The sequence below is a fragment of the Thunnus thynnus genome, chromosome 13 (genome assembly GCF_963924715.1).
Source record: "Thunnus thynnus chromosome 13, fThuThy2.1, whole genome shotgun sequence".
Lineage (NCBI taxonomy): Eukaryota > Metazoa > Chordata > Actinopteri > Scombriformes > Scombridae > Thunnus > Thunnus thynnus.
The window spans coordinates 28,145,490-28,160,139 of record NC_089529.1 but is presented as its reverse complement, the minus strand read 5'-3'; positions in this window follow the sequence as shown (position 1 = coordinate 28,160,139).

Sequence of the window (14,650 nt, the reverse complement as noted above, 5' to 3'; positions counted from 1 at the left end):
CAGCTTTCCTGATGTATGATGCCGCGTCACATTTACTTACGGCGGTCCTCCGGCATCCTCCCGCCAAATCCCCGCAGTCATGTCAGTTTTCTGAACCTGCCACTTTTGTGTCAACATCTATTCTGTAACAGTTTAGCCGGAACATTAGGCTTCAGGCCCCAACTGGAGTGACAAATCTCTGCCCCACCCATCACGATCTCGCTCACGGTCAGCCGCCCGATGGATGGTCACACAAGGAGGCATAGGGGGTGGAGGCTGGTAGTCAGTGTGAATACAGATGATGTCACGTCTGACTGGTTTGTATTCGGCGATGAATCTAAACGTATATCACAGAGGGGAGGATTTCTCTCACTCCGCGAGCAGACAGATGTGAAGTCCACTGGCAGTGGAGCTTGTAGAAAATGGAGGTATCTTCTTATCCCTTTCCATTTGTCCATCTCTATATTCCTTCATCCGTTTATCCATCCATCTCTATCAGGTCACCTCTTAATCCATTATTCCATCTCTCCAGCTTTGCTCTCCTCCGTTCTTCTGTCAATAATTCTTCCATCTTGCTATCCTTGCACTTCTCTATCCCTCTGTCTCTTCTTCACTTCATTGATTTATTTATACATCATTTCATCAATCTGTCCTTCCTCAATCCTTCAATCTTTCCATGAGTCCATCTCTCCATTCTTGCATTCCTCCATCTCCACATCCCTGCAGTCTTCTAATCATGTCATCATTCCATTTCTTCATCCTTGCATTACTCTATCCCTCTAGCTCTCCTTCCCTTTCATCCCTCATTCCTCTATTTCTCTATCTTTTCATCATTCTGTCCTGCGCATTCTTCCATCCATTTATTGCTCCTTCATTCCATCTCTTCATCATTTTTATCTCTCCATTTGTTTATCCCTCCATCATACTGTCTCTACATCCCTGCATTCTTCTATCCGTCTATCATTCCAGCCCCTCTCTTCCTGCATCTCAATCCTTCTTTCCATCTTTCCATATCATCACATTTCACCATTTCATTCCATCTCTCCATCCTCCATTCTTCTATCTGTATGTTGCTCTGTTCCTGCATTCACAGATCCCGCTATCCTTCTTCCCACCATCCCTGTATTCATCCATCCTTCTGTCTCCATTATTCCATCTGCATTCATGTGTCCCATGTCATCAATCCCTCTTTTCATCCATGCAATCCTCCATCTCTGTATTCCCACATTATTCCTATTCTATCTCTCCATCACTCCATCTTTCCTTCCTTGTATTTTTTCATCTTTGCGCCCCTGTATTGTCCTATCCTTTATCTATCATCACTCCATCCCTGAATTTTTTTATCTCCATTATTTTATCTCCAGTTGTCCGTCTCTCCATCTCTCAATCAATCATCAATTCATTATTTCTCCATACCTGTCAGTCTATTCCTCTGCTTCTCCATCATCCCATCTCTTCCCCCCTCCATTTCTTCATCTCTCCCTCTCCCTCTCTCTTATCAGTCCATTTTTTCATCCATGCATTCCTCAATGCCTCAATTTTTCAATCTTCCTGCCATTCATCCTTCCATCACTCCTTTATTTCACCTGTCATCTTTCCATCCCACATTCCTCCATCCATCCATCAGTTCAACCTCCCATCTTTGATCCATCCCTGTCCACTCATTCTTTGTCCGTATCCCTTTTATGCATCCATCTGTCATCATTCCATCTCTCTATCTTTTCCTCTTGTCCTATTTTATTTTTTCTACTCTCTCAAGCGCTGACAGTTTGTTGTCAGACAACAGAGGACACAGTTGTACGTTTTGTCGCTGCAGTTGTGTTCTTTCTTTCTCTCCGTGTATTTGTCAGCTCGCTCTTTTAAACCTCCCATGTGACAGCAGCTCTTCACGATGTCCTGTTAGTGCGTCACTGATGTCACCCTGCGCTCACCTTTTACCTTGTCACTACCTGTGATGTGTTGATTTCATTCCTACACTGCTGGTGCGTGTGTGTGTGTGTGTGTGTGTGTGTTCAGCTTCATGGAGGTGACACCCTGCAGCAGAGTCAGATGTGAACAGAAAAGATGTTGACTGTGAAGAGAGGCGATGGTTGCTTTCTAATAAAATAATGAGTATATGAGACTGTATGACTATGATCATTGCACACACACACACACATACACTCAGGTGCTTCTGGCAGGCATTTGTGCTGCTGCTGCTTCTCGGTGTTGCAGGCCGTAAATGCAAAGTGAAGGCTTTATGACACACTGGATGTGGCAGGAGCAGAGGAGGCAAGAATGAAGCTGTTTAAAAGGGTCACAGTTACTACAGTGCAGAGCGAGGAAATGCTTACACTGTTTATGACCTGCATGTAGTGACAAGGACGATCATACATTTACTATTAGCATTTGTGGTCTGAAGAGTTGTAAGTGCTGTAAAGTTGTCATTGTAATGCTTTGTTTGTTTGATTTGATTTATTGATAGAGACAGTGTGCAGTTTTAAACATTAAAGATGCACTGCACCGGAGTTAGCTCGAAGCTAATTTGCATCCGTAGTCCTCCACAATCAAAACATACAACAGCACAACAACAAACAGTACAAGCAAAAAAAACCCAACAAAAAACAAACAAACAAACAAACAAACAAAGCTCAATTGATTTTCTTTGAAGGTCCAGTGTGTAGAATTGAGTGTCATGTAGCAGAACAGACTTGGCAGAAATGAAATATAACATTCATACGTTTGTTTTAATTAGTGTAAATTCCAATGAAAATAAGAATCATTGTATTTTTGTTACCTTAGAATGAGCCCTTTATATCTACATAGGGAGAGGGTCCCCTTTCACAGAGGCCACCATGTTGCACCGCCATGTTTCTACAGTAGCCCAGATTGGACAAACCAAACACTGGCTTTAGAGAGGGCCTTTCACATTTTTCATCTTTTTTGCAAGTTTCGTGGCCACCGTAGGTTCTCCTATATGCTTGGGAGGGGTATTCATCTGGTTGCAACCTGCAACCTCACCACTAGATGCCACTAAATCTTACAGACTGGTCCTTTAAAGGAAAATTCTGTTTTATTAAAATGTGGGTCTCGTAGCTTTGGTCATTGTTTCCGTTGGTTATAGTATTATCGTATTCACAATTGTGTGGGGTCCAGTGAAATACTTCACTATTATCAGTAATTTTGAATATTTCTTTTATGTGCACTGACTTTGTACCTATTTCCATTAGGATATAGGTACCGCGCATCACAAGTTGTTGTTATAATTCTTTTGTTCTAATCCATGTAAATACTGAATGCTGAATGTTGTCTTACAATTAACACAAGATGTGTTCTTATTCTTTTTTAGGGTGACTTTGTATCCTGTCCAGGATCTAGATGAAAAATAGTCTCTTGGCTAATGTCAACTTGCATTTACAACAATGTTCACTAATGTGCACTGTCCCTTTTAAATGAACCAAAAAGTAAATAAAATGTACAAGAAGTTTGCCTCATAAAAAATGATATATATAAAATAAAAGGTCAAAGAATTGACCAAGCATTCACTGGAAACTTTTTTTACAGACACATTTTGGACATTTAATCACTACTCAGTCTGAACTAAGTCCAAGTCTACAGCTCTAATTATCACTTACTTAACTAATTTATACTGCAGTACGTAAATGTGAATCAACTGACTACTGAGGATTCTGTATCATATTCTGGAGAAAAGGCTCTTATATTCAGTGTAAAAGCATTTACACTGCTGATGTTTCAGCTTCCCCAGTTTCCCATTAGTCAGTGGAGAATCCCCTGGCTGGCCTCACAGAGAGAAAGATCATCCCTGCATAGTGGAGAACCCAACTTTCACTGAGATCAATAACTTGTGTGTTCTATTAATAACAGGTGCTATTTTACACAAATGTGGAACGGCTCAGGTATGATGTGATTTTGAACAGAAGTTGTGCATTGTTACTTTCAACACTGTCAGTCGGGTCAAAAGTAACACTGGGTGGGTCAAAAGTAATGTAATGGTATGAAGTTGAATTGTTTCGTCTTGCTGTGTAGATCAGCCCATTAACACATTGCATTTCCTTAAATTCCTGCTTCAAATCATATTGAGTGATTTACAGTTACATATATTATAATTATAGCAAAAGACACACTCATCATTACTGTAGAGGGATGAAAAAACACCTTTTACAATGACTCCTGACAGTTAAAGCTCTGAGTTAAGGCTCTGACATGGCAAACTTCAGGATGTGTTAAAGTACTAAATAACCTGTCAAATAATCATGACTATGACACATGAAACAATAAACACAACCTGTCCTTCAAAAAAATTTACAGCTTGAGTGAATTTACTTACCATGATCAAAAACAGCTTTTCAGGTAAAACTCATATGACATATCCACACGATGTTTCACAGTTCTGGAAAGTGATGTGTGCTGTACGTGCTCACGCAGTTGGGCATATCAGCCTTGTATGGGCTCAGAGAAAATCTCTGTGTTACTTTCGGTCTGTGTTACTTTCGACCTGGTTCTCCCCTACATCACAACAGCCAGGAAGGAAAAAAAAAAGAGTCAGAGAATAACTCCCCTGTGATCAGACCATATGCATCCGTCAGCGTTTTCCTTGTGCTGCTAGGAAGAGCAGACTCGGGCGCTTGAGAGTTTTATATGTACGATATACTGTATGCTGCCATAATTAACCAAAGCCATGCAGGATATTTGTGCTGGGCTTCCCATCTGTCATCTGCAGAAAGAAACATCACTTCTCACAAAGTTTTTATTACCCAAGTTTTTATTTGGCAGTGAGAGTGGAATCAGAGGAATTTTTTTAGGTGTTCTGGGTAGGCGCAGGGGGTATTGATTATCCTGCAAGGTGTTGTTCAGGCACGCATGGCATGCTGTTCAGAATATTGATCATATTATTTGCATGCCACTCCAGATGTTGGGGGAGGTTTATTTGATTTACAAGCAGTAGGAGGTTGGCAGTGTCACTGCTTCAGCAGTTTTGTCTGAGCAGGGCACACATGGCAGACATCACCAGCAGGAAACTGCTACATTTACCCCTCATTCACACATACGGAGTCAAACACTGAGGTGCAGCAGGATGCCATCGATTGTGAATATAACCTCAGAAAACATGCTGGCACCACAAGTTGAGAGAGGTTTAACTTTCTACAAATGACCTCTGACACATAGGAGCAACAACCTAGTCACTGGAACTTGAAAAAAGAAAAACTATGCATGAAAATATGTTGCTTGGGAAATTAAGGTCCTCTTTAGGCTACACTAGTATGGAGGAAAATATGAGATATGAGGAAATAACTTCCCACCCAGACAGTGACTGATTTCTGCAAGGTGACAGTAGACAGTAGACTAGCCAAGACTATATCAGCTGCAAGACATTACAATACTCATTTGATGAGCTTGCAAGGTCTTCTTGTAATGTTTTTTCTTTCTTTTCTTTTTCTCTCTTATTTTTCTTCTCCCTTCATTGTGTGAGTCGACCAACTGTCAGTGTGACTGGCGTCTATCGGCTTAGCGAAATACTTCTTCATTAGTTACACAGAACTCAAACCTTGCACTGAGCTGATGAAACTCAGTAACTCAGCTCTATGCACAAATAAAATAAATTAAGAAAGGACCAGTAAATGTGCTGGAAAACGAAAGGTTATTGGGGCTGTAACTCTTACTGGGTTGAGGGTGAAAAATCACAGATATATGCACTCTAAACAGGATTAAAATAGCAATTGAAAAAAAAGCTTGTTCAATCAAGTAAGGATTAAGTATTTCTTTAGCTCTGTATGCCTTGGTTTCCTTTCATCTACAGAAGGAAATGACTTCACTCCCTGAATTATTTTCACTTCAGTCTGCCTTTTTATGGGAGGTGACTGACTCAAAAGATAGATTTTAGGTGAATTATTACTTTAAAGTGTCACAGAAAAATGAAAAACTTGAGAACAGGAATGTCATGAGTGAATAATGCCATTAACTATCACGTAATAAAACAATAGAAATAAAACAGAATTTAAAAAATGAATAAAATGAATGATAATGTTAAGATATTCCACACAAAAAAATGAAATCTGTGTACGTTTGCTTGCTTTTATAGTTTTTGTAGCTGATGATGTCCTGCTCCATAATCTTCAACATATCAGATGTTTATTTGGCTGTAATGAGGCAGTTTATGTCCCCAATGTTTCGCTTCTTTATTGTCATTTTTTTGTCAGAATATTAATAGGTTGTGCTTTGCTTAGAACTGTGTTTCTGAAGCGGAGCTGTTGTTCTGATTCATGATAATTAAGGTCGTGTGAATGTGACTCCTGTTTACGAGTGATTGGGACTCATCAAGATTTGCACGGTGAAATGATTGGAAACAGATGCTTCTGAATCTTTGATCACTTTTTCCACCGGCACGTTTTTTTTTTATGTGCAGATAAATTCACAAATATAAACTCAGCCCACATCCCATTAATGAGAAACAGTGAGTGTAGTGTTTTGGTTTGGTTTTCAAACATTAGTTCAGTGATATTTTCACACTCCACTGTTTTGCACTTAATTTGTTTTATTTGTGTCATACACGGGCTGATCCTGGTGGCTCCGTAATTACACAGATTTTGTCCCTCTTGCAAGAGAGTGCCTTCCTGCTAAGGTGCCATGAATGAAATAGATTTTTGTGTTTGTAAAATGAAGTGATATCCACTCAAGATCTGTTTGTTTTTGTCAGTGATAGGGGTGTAACAGTACACAAAATTCACAGTTCAGTATGTACCTCGGTTTAGGGCTCGTGTTTCAATACGATATTGGTACAGCAGAAAAAAAAGAAAGATAGAGAATAATATTTTGGTCTTTTATTTTGAAATATATACATCCAACAATGACTCATTGGTCAAAACCATTAATAAAACAGTTCAGTTGTGCTGCAGTGGAAAAGGAAAACAACCTCTCTGTTTCAGGACACCTGCTGACAACTGTTTTATGCTGATTTATGTTCTAACTATATATAAAGTAGTTGAAACTAGCTCCACCTCCAGCAGCTACAACAGTAACATGCTGTTCTAACACTGATGCTTCAGTATTAATAATCTAATGATGTCATATATAATAATATACAGACGGGTGACAAATTAAAGGAAAAACTGGTCCAGGTCTGATTGCTTGACCCCTACAGTGAGGGGATCTGGTGGCTCTGTTATGCTTTGGTGGGCATGGTTTGGGTCCACTTGTCCCCATAGAGGGAAGGGTCACTGCTAATCAATATTAGTTGTTCTGAGTGATCACCTTTATCCTATGATGAAACATTTCTATCCTGATGACATCTTCCTGGATGACAATGCCCCCATCCATAGGCCACGAGGGGTCACTGAATGGTTTGATGACTATGATGTGAATCATATGCTATGGCTTTCGCAGTCACCAGATCTCAACCCAGTTGAATACCTATGGGAGATTTTGGAGTGACGTGTTAGACAGCGCTCTTCATCACCATCATCAAAACACCAAATGAGGGAATATCTTTTTGAAGAATGGTGTTCATCCCTCCAGAAGAGTTCCAGAGACTTAGATATTCTGGGTTGAGATCTGGTGACTGTGAAGGCCATAGTATATGATTCACATCATTTTCATACTCATCAAACCATTCAGTGACCCCTCGTGCCCTATGAATCGGGGCATTGTCATCCTGGAAGAGACCACTCCCATTAGGATAGAAATGTTTCACCATAAGATGCGTGGTCCACCCTCAACACAGAGCCAGAGTTGGGCTATATTTCCATGCCCCTGCTGGGAGAGTCTGTTGCCACTCACTTGTGCCCCCCCTTCACCATGGAGAAGCCCCAGCTTCCGTTGAACAGCTAGCTTAGCTAACAAATCATAAAAGGCCACAGGCCAGGCTGCCACACTGCTGAACACTATATATCTGCTGCAAGCCTACCAGGCTAACTGCCTCTGCGGGCTAGAGGGGAACGCCACCCCGGAGATGTACGTGGAGCTCCGCAAGGCAACGAATTTCTGTCTTACAATGACGGCCCAAAACACAGGATGTGTGATGGGGTTTTTGATTGTCATTCAGAAGAGGCTGCTCAATGTGCCACTTAAAACCTCAGACTTGTTCGGTCCTGTCATGGATTCAATTACCCACAAGTTTGACCAGCAGCAGAAGAAGTCAATTGCGCTGTGAAACCTCATGCCTCGTATCGCCTGCTCTCCACGGCATGAGCCTCACCAAGACCCTGGTTCCTCTCACTGCGACTTGTCTTCTCAAAGACGTCACCCCAGCGATTCACATCCCCAGGGAAAGGCACCCCAGTTTTCAGAGGCAGCTACACTGCCATCTAACAGCAGGATGAGAGGATGGTCCAGACATCCTTTTCGGCCACCTCAGCAACACTCTGCTTCAGTGGTGAGGGGCATAAAACAGTGGAGGATCTGATTTTTCCTGGAGGGGGGTGCCATATTATCTCACTGTCACATCAATCTCTACTAATACGAAAAAGAAAACTGGACATGCTCAGGTTTGTACCAGCGAAAACTGCATGGCTAGTACAACACACACACACAAACCACTGTCCCACCTCAAGAGTTATTCCCCACTGTTTGCCATCATGGCTCTTTGCCACTCGCCGATATGAGTGAAATAATGAGCCCGAAGCTCCGTGTGGAGCTGGGACATGTTCATACACAACAAACACACACTCACAGGTTGAAAAATGTAGTTACTATGGTCCCCTGCCCAGTCCCACACGCAACCGTCAGGGCCAAAAATGAAAAATATGAGCCTAGAGCCTCAAATGAGGGTGAAATGTTTTTCCCAAAGTGTGTCTCTCACACAGCCTGATTTCTGTAAACACACAATGTCATTGTAGACACTTTAACAGACAGTATTCAAAGGAGGTTTGATGCTCATGCCAAACTTTGCTTGGATTTTGCCTGTCTGGACCCCAGAAACTTTGCTCAAGTATGGGAAAATGGGCTCACGAACTCAGCTCTCAGAGAAATAACGGAATGTCTGCTTAGGTTGGCACATTATGTAGTGAGCTGTTCAGCCTTGCATCCCAGTGGGACAGACTAAAGATGTCCCCTCTGGCAGGTTACACTGTCAGGACAGCCAGTGAGATGCCACGAGGAAATGAGGAGGATCCTTCCATGAAACAGCAGGATGTGGAACTGGAGAGTAATACTTGTCCCTCCTGCAAAAACTGTCATTTGTGTTCATCTCATCCTCTCTCAGTACAGTCTCCTAACTGATGCCTACCATGTGATTGGACTAGTCCACAAGTCACTATTAACACTGTCCATCACACAAGTAGCCTTTGAGAGAAGCTTCTCAACAGTTAAATCCATAATAAATTCAGTTTAACCCAGAAGCACCTGGAGGCATTCACACTCATGTGCACAGAGAAAGAAATATCATGTCTCTGGACAATGATACTCACTCAACTTACACTCATGCACAGGGAAAAATAGACTATGATGTCCTAAGAAAGTTCATGAATGTGATGAAAAAATCATAAACGTCCTACAGTTTTAAAAAATGATATAATCAATATTTAATCAGTATAAACAGTATATTAGAACCACGGTTATTTTAAAAAATGATTGGGCCTAAAAATACAACATTTTAAAAGTGTGAAATTGCTAATAATACATGATTTATTTAATTATTATAATATTAATAGCTAAGATGTTGTAATCCATAAACCATCATCATAAATGTAATGAGATCATTATTATTATTATTATTATTATTATTATTATTATTATTATTATTATTATATATTAAAACTGTCCTGTTTCCGCATTTAGATGACAATAGCTTGTATATTGGAATTTCTACATTGGTATGTGACACCAATTAATGTCCCCCATCAGATTTGGCCATGATATATGCATCCAGTTAACCGGCAGTCTGTTCAGTGTCCTCACAGCCTGACAGTTCAGTGGTGGCACAGGGAGGGACGCTCTACTTTCGATACATCACGGCCTGTAGTGGACAGAGATGAAACATGATGTGCACCTGGCGCAGCAGTAGAGATTTATATAGATCAATTACACAGATCTACACATTTATCAACTTTTTATTTTGTTACAGGCGTACTGCGTGGTAGTGGTACAACAGGCATGCAGGCTGTATACAGGATTCACAATCAGGCTCCAAACAGTTGTGCCAATGACATGTTTATCAGCCATATCTGACTTTTCTGGCCTCTACTTCTCTAATGCCTGTACTTGCATTACACTAGTAGCAACGTAATCATGGTCTTCTTTGCAATGAGTGACAGCTCTCTCCACTGCTGCACCGCTCCAACACAGCTTTCCTTATATAGAGAAAGGGGGCATGGTAGTATACTGATATACATAAATGTGTTTACCATCCCCTTAAACTCCTAGGTGTACTCTCAGTCCAGTTTTTACAACTTCCAATTCTGCTAAAATGCTAATATTTGTTTTAAAAACCACAATTCCCTAGAGCTGCGCCATGCAGCTTGATACAAATCAGCACCACAGTTGTAGTTCTTCTGGTTTGCAAAGAAGGGTTGTAAAATAGGTTCATAAAACAGTATATCTACTGAATATATCAAACATCTAATACAGCTGAACACTACATCTAGATGATCTATGTTAAGAAAAAGTAAAGATGTTGGTTTCAGATATTTTAGCTAGTATTCTAGAAATGGGGTTTTGACTATTTCATGTACTGCTGTGATACTGTGTTCCACCCATAGCAACCACCATAGCAACCTGGCGAGACCTGAAAAAATCTTGGTAATAACTGACAAACTAAACATGATATACACTCACTGAATGAAGGTTATGAAAATAAATTGCACATTTCTTGCTAGAAATGTTATCAAAATGCATTTAATGCCGAAACTATCTTAAAATATTGTATTTCCCACTGAGAATAAAAGGAATGGCAGCCATTTTGTTTGTTTTCTCTAAAGGAATATGACATTCATGTGATGTGGATGCAGACCTATGTAGGGTTTGTCTCTGCAGTGATCCAGCTTACAAATAGATGATCAGTGATCAACCATATTAATAGATGATAACGGTCTTCTGAACCCACTAGCAGGTGTAGCAGGCCCTTGGTAATCAGTATCTATGAGGTTGATAACCACTGATTACGCCCACTTAATCGAGTGGTAACATTCGAAGCGGGTGCAGAAACCACACTGCTTGTGTTTACCTTCTCCGCAAGAGAAAACAAGAACATAAACTACACTCACCGGCCACTTTATTAGGTACACCTTGCTAGTACCAGGTTGGACCCCCTTCTGCCTTCAGAACCGCCTTAATTCTTTGTGGCATAGATTCAACAAGGTGCTGGAAACATTCCTCAGAGATTTTGGTCCATATTGACATGATAGCATCACACAGTTGCTGCAGATTTGTTGGCTGCTCGTACATGATGCTAATCTCACGTTCCACCACATCCCAAAAGTGCTCGATTGGATTGAGATCTGGTTACTAATGAGGCCAGTTGAGTACAGTGAACTCATTGACATGCTCAAGAAACCACTTTGATATGATTTCAGCTTTGTGACATGGCATGTTGTCCTGCTGGAAGTAGCCATGAGAAGATGGGTACACTGTGGTCATAAAGGGATGGACATGGTCAGCAACAATACTCAGGTAGGCTGTGGCATTTAAACAATGCTCACTTGGTACTAAGGAGCCCAAAGTGTGCCAAGAAAACATCCCCCATACCATTACATCACCACCAGCAGCCTGAACCGTTGATACAAGGCAGGATAGATCCATGCTTCCATGTTGTTTACACCAAATTCTGACCCTACCATCTGAATGTCGCAGCAGAAACTGAGACTCATCAGACCAGGCAACATTTTTCCAATCTTCTATTATCCAGTTCAGGAGTGGCACCCCGTGTGGTCTTCTGCTGCTGCAGCCGATAGCCTTTAAGGCTCACTGTGTTGTGCATTCAGAGATGCTCTTCTACATAACTCGGTTGTAAGTGGTTATTTGAGTTACTGTTGCCTTTCTATCAGCTCGAACCAGTCTAGTCATTCTCCTCTGTCCTCTGCCATCAACAAGGCATTTTTGCCCAGAGAACTGGATATTTTCTCTTTTTTTGACCCTTCTTTGTAAATCCTAGAGATGGTTGTGCCTGGAAATCCCAGTAGATCAGCAGTTTCTGAAATACTCACACCAGCCCATCTGGCATCTTAAATCACCTTTATTCCCCATTCGGATGCTCGGTTTGAACTTCAGTAGATCATCTTGACAATGTCTACATGCCTAAATGCATTGAGTTGCTGCCACAGGATTGGCTGACATTTGTGTTAACAAGCAGTTGAACAGGTGTACCTAATAAAGTGGCCAGTGAGTGTATAGAGCCATGTCTACCTTTCTTGCTGAAAATGCTGCTGCATTGCATCATTGACAAAAAAAAATGTACCTTGCAATCACCTTGCAACATAGAAATGAAAGAGACAGACACAGAATGAGAAGAAGTGATGAAGGCTGAAGAAGGTTGAAGAAATAAACCAACAGAATGAAGGAGAAAAATTTGAAATAGAATGAAAAATAACCCCAAGCAGGGCGCCTATCTTGGCTCATCCACTGGCTCCTGTTTGTTCTAATTTATACATTAGCTGCTGAGGCACTGAGGACATACTCTACAGACTCCTGGCCATGGAAAAAAAAATGCTGACATAATGTTATGCACAGTGAACCCCTAAAACTAAACTTTAAGCTATCTGCCTGGTGAATGGGTTCCAAGGTGCATTCATGTATTGTGTCTGAAGTCTGAGAATAGTCTTTTTTTTTCCTCATGTGATTTATTCTCAGTCAAAGAGAGAAACTCCTGGAGGGGTTTGCTTTTCTCACATCATATTTTTATTCCTCTCAATTGCAGTTCTCAGGCAATGTGGACTCAAAATAATTTAGGAACAGCCGCTGTTTGAGATGAGAAGAAATGATGTGGTAGTAGCTGTATGCAGAGCTCCTTGTCTGTGTCTAGACACTTTTGTCTCTTTTTTAAAGCTTAGTATCTCTGTTCTATAGGAAAGTCTTTCCTCTTCTCTCTGATCATTTTTTAAAGTTTCATATTCAAGCCGAGCACAGAAAGTGTTTATCATTTGCCGACAGTCATAAAATCCTTGTCAAAAAGAGCCAGATGAAAAGTGAGACAGGTGAGTAAAGCAGAGGAAAGAGCAGCGGTGCAGATGGAGAAAAAAAAAATGCCATTACAACATGAAATATGTGGTAATAAAGTCTTTACTTGCAAGATATAAGGTTAGGGCTATAGGATAGGAGAGGGGAAGCTACTGATTATCATCAGATAATTACATATCTAGAAGTTCAGTGAGTCAATTGGAGTGAAGAATAGGAATATTTAAATAATTAAAGCAGTATATATTTTATTTTGGCATCAAAGCTGTGTTTCATATTGTTCCTTGGAGAGGGTAATTTAAAGCCAGCTAACACAACAGTATATGTTCCTGCAGAGTAGCCACCATGCAACCAAACCAACAAATCCCACGGGTATTATGCCAGGATCAGACTATGCAAGATTTATATTATTCCAGATGGGCACTATATCAGATTAGGTAAGCGTGGTCCTGCCATGAGTTGGCTGTTAGACTTGTAATCTTTCATGATCTGTATGTGCAAAGGCAGTGGGGAAGGAGGAGCCGGAAGTAGACATCCAGGATCAGGAGTGTCAACAAACAAGGTGAGAGAAGGCAGGAATATTAGGACATGCTAGTCTTACTGTCAGGCCCTCATTAAGTGTCCTAGATACAGAATCAGTTGTTATCCTGACTTTATGTTCCTGAGGCAACCATGTCCAGTGGACTGGGTGATTTCCAGGCTGATATTGTGTAGTCTGCTCCTGGCATTAGTCATCGGCATTCTGTCAAAATCGCTGTCAAATTCTTGGGAGCTGTAGTTGTTAAATGCTAACAAAATAATCATTATTCTGTCTTGTTTATGATGTGGTATTGAATTGAGGTACCTGTGTAAACCTCAAGGGAACTGTCAGATCTGAGTAAATCATTCTGGTCTTATTTGACATGACATCCTCTTTGCTTAGGCCAGATATCAGCTGTAGTGTGGGCATCTAAAAAACTATCTTCCCCTGCACAAACCTTTCTTGAAATTTACCTGGGCCATAGTTACTGCTCCCCAAAAAGTCACCAATAGGGAATTGCTAGTCTGACGGCTGAGGAACTATAGTTTGTAGTTATGAACATTGCTGAAAGGCCAAAGGGAAGAGGCCACACAACTTCTGTACAGCATGAATTTACACAGTAAGCAAGCACAGATACCAACTTTTCTTGTAAAATGTATTCATCTGTCCATTATCTATGCTCACTTATCTTTTGTGGGGTGACAGAGGAGCTGTAGCCTGTCCCAGCTCACAGTGGACAAGAAGACAACCATTCATGCTCACATTCACACCTACTGCTGTTTTTACCTCGCAGTTGTTTAATCCTGTCGTATCCTATTTAACCTTATCTTTTTTCTAATTGAAAACAGTAGATAGTTGGCCCAATCTGAGCCAAAACTATATGTAAATAGTGAAGCACCCACCTTTTCTATCAAGGCATAAGATCAACCAACACCAAGACCAATTCAGGATCTGATTCAGGTGCTCTGTTTTAATGTTAATTGAGAGTAACAGCCCACATGATATGCAACTGTAAGCAGCAAATTACAGCAGCATGATATTTAGCAGCTT